We start from the raw sequence: 3450 nt of genomic DNA on the forward strand, positions 1-3450 counted from the left end.
TTTTAATAGAGACAGGGTTTTACTATGTTGGCCAGGCTGGTCTAGAACTCCTGACCTCAGGGGAACCGCCCACCTCACCCTCCAAAAGTGCTGGGATTACAGGCGTGAGCCATCACACCCGGCCTTATTTTCTTAAGTTATAAGAATACTTTATGTATTCACAACATGAGTCCTTTGTCAGATACATGCTTTGCAAATATTTTCTCCCAATTTTTCTCCCTTTAACTGTCATCTGAACAGCTAAAGTGTTTAGTTTGTATTAAGTCCAATTTATTAATTTGTTTCTTTGCTAGTTTACACTATTTGTGTCCTATTTAAGAAATTCTTGCCTAACCCAGCATCACCAAGAATTTTTTGTTTTTTTCTTTTTTTCTTTATGTTTTCTGCAACGGTCTTTTTGTATAACTTGATGTTTTGTTTTCTTCTAGAGATATTATAGTTTTAGGTTTCACATTTAGACCTACGGTGCATTTCAAGTTAACTGTTGTATATGATACAAGGTAGGGAAGTAGGTTTTATGTTTTCATATGGATATACAATTATTTCACCACTTCTGTTGAAAATCATCTTTTGGCGGGGCTCAATGGATCACGCCTGTAATCCCAGCACTTTGGGAGGCTAAGGCAGGCAGATCACAAGGACAGGCATTCGAGACCAGCCTGACCAACATGATGAAACCGTCTCTACTAAAAATACAAAAATTAAAAAAAAAATAAAAAATAAAAAATAAAAAAATTAGCCAGGCATGGCCACACATGCCAGTAATCCCAGCTACTCAGGAGACTGAGGCAGGAGAATTGCTTGAACCTGGGAGGCAGAGGTTTCAGTGAGCCGAGATCGTATTCCAGCCTGGGCGACAGAGCAAGACTCCGCCTAAAAAAAAAAAAAAAAAAAAAGGAAAAGAAAAATCATTTTACACCATTGGTGAATTGCCTTAGTACCTATATTGCAAATCAATATAAATGTTATTCTATTTTCCTGTACTACATTCTGTTTCACTAACCTACATGGCTGTCTTTACACCAAAAACCACACTGTCTTAATCACTGGAGCTTTACGGTAAGTCTTTTTTTTTTGAGACAGGGTCTCATTTTGTCACCCAGACTGGGGTGCAATGGTGGGATCTCGGCTCACTGCAACCTCTGCCTCCTGGGTTCAAGTGATTCTCCTGTCTCAGCCTCCTGAGTAGCTGGAATTACAGGTACACACCACCACGCCCAGCTAATTTTTATATTTTCAGTAGAGACAGGGTTTCACCATGTTGGCCAGGCTGGTGTCAAACTCCTGACCTCAGGTGATCCACCCATGTAGGCCTCCCAAAGTGCTGGGATTACAGGTATGAGCCACCACACCCGGCTTATAATATAATAAGTCTTAAAATCAGGTAGTATAAATTCTCCAACTTTGTTTATATATTGCAAGGTTGTTTTGGATATTATAGGTCTTTTGAATTTTCACATTTTAGAATCAGCATTAATTTTTTTAAAATGCCTACTGAGATTTTGATTGGAATGGCAATAACTCTATGATTTGGGGGAACTGACATCATAGGAGTATTGCGTGTTCTGATCCATGGATACGGTATATCTCTCCATTATTGGGTCTTTACTTTGAGCAATGTTTTATACTTTTCAGTGTACAGCTCTTGCGCATCTTTGATTACATTTTATCATTAAGCATTTGATTTTTTGAAGCTATGTAAGTAGTGAAATTTTCAATTTCTGATTGCTTACTGTTAGTACTTAGAAGTACAACTGCTTTTTGTTGAGGCATGGTGGCTCATGCCTGTAATCCCAATACTTTGGGAGGCCAAGGCAGGAGAATCACTTGAGCTCAGGAGTTCAAAAGCAACCTGGGCAAGATAGCCAAGACCTTGTTTCTACAAAAAAAATTTTTTTATAATTAGCCAGGCATGATGGCACATACTCCACCCAGCCTGAGGAGGTAGGCAATGCTTTTTGTGATATTTGAGAAAAAAGATGTTCCTGAGAGTAGGAAAAACATACGCAAAAGGTGATGGGCCCGCCTGGGGCATGGGAGGGATGGTACATCTCAGGCCCCACAAATGGGACATTATGCCTGAAGGGCAGAGTGTGGGAGGGAAGGCAAGGCAAGGCCTGAGCTCAGGTGTCTGGAGATCTCTCTGGCCCTTGTATAGATAAGGGATGAGGAGGAAAGCACAGGAAAGGGGACTGTTGCATTTTCCCAGGCATGAGATGATGATGGTCTGGACTAGGACAGTGGCAGTGAAAATGGCAGGGAAAGAATGAATTATAGAGACACTCAGGAGGTAGAACCAACAGGACGTCCTCCCTTGCCTAATGCACTTACAAGAGCCTCCTAACTGGCTTCCCTGCTTCCACGCTTACCTTCCACCCCACCACAGATTATTCCAACATAGGAGCCAGAGTGACATTATTATACCTAAGTCAGAGCATGTCACACGTCTGCTCAGCACCCTCCAATGACTTCTCATGTCACTCAGAGGAAAAGCCAAGGTCCCTGTGATGGCCAACGGGATCCTGCCCTGGCCATCTCTCCCACTACTCACCCTCCACTAGTTCCACTCTAGCCACACTTATCTCCTCCAACAAAGCAGAACCGCTCCACCTTCATTGAGCTGCAACTCTTTATTCAGACATACACCTGGCTCATGCCCTCACTTCATCTTTGCTCAAGTGTCACCTTCTCAAGGAAGCTTATCCAATTATCCTTGCTGATACTGCAACCATCTTCAAGAACCCCACCACATCCCGATCCCCTTTGTTCTGCGCTACTTTTTTCCTATAGCACGGATCATCTTCCAGCATGTTAGATTTTTCACTTATGTCTATGGTTTGCTGTCACATCTACTAGGATAAGCTCCACAAAGGCAGAGATCTTTATTTTGTTCACTGATGTCCTAAGTCCCTAGAACAGGAGACACCTGATACATATTTGTAGACTAACTGAATAAATGATGTAATTATCAGTTTGGATGTGGGGGCAGATAATGAGCATACGTTTCTGGAGCTGGGGTGCAGCGTGTCTAGGGACACTGAACTGTTTTAAAAGCAGGGTAGACCCTAGCTGGAGACCAGACATGGAAATCATCAGCATCTGGGTCAGGGGGTTGAATCCACAGGAGCAGAGGAAACCACCCAGGAAAAGTAGAGAAGGACATCAGGTAAAGAGAAGGGGACACATGCATAGCTAGAGAGAAAAGAGGAGCAGAGGCATGTGGATCACAAAAGCTTAGGGAGGAGACTTTCAAGAAATGGAGAGAGGTTGAGTCAAGCAAGGGCTGAAAGCCAACCATTGGATGCAGCCACTAGAAAGTTACAGATAGGCTGGGTGTTGTGGCTCACGCCTGTAATCCCAAGACTTTGTGGGGCTGAGGTGGCAGGATTGCTTGAGCCCGGGAGGTCGAGGCTGCAATGATCCCTGATTGTGCCACTGCACTCCAGCCTG

Source organism: Cebus imitator, unplaced genomic scaffold (genome assembly GCF_001604975.1).
Source record: "Cebus imitator isolate Cc_AM_T3 unplaced genomic scaffold, Cebus_imitator-1.0 Scaffold102, whole genome shotgun sequence".
Lineage (NCBI taxonomy): Eukaryota > Metazoa > Chordata > Mammalia > Primates > Cebidae > Cebus > Cebus imitator.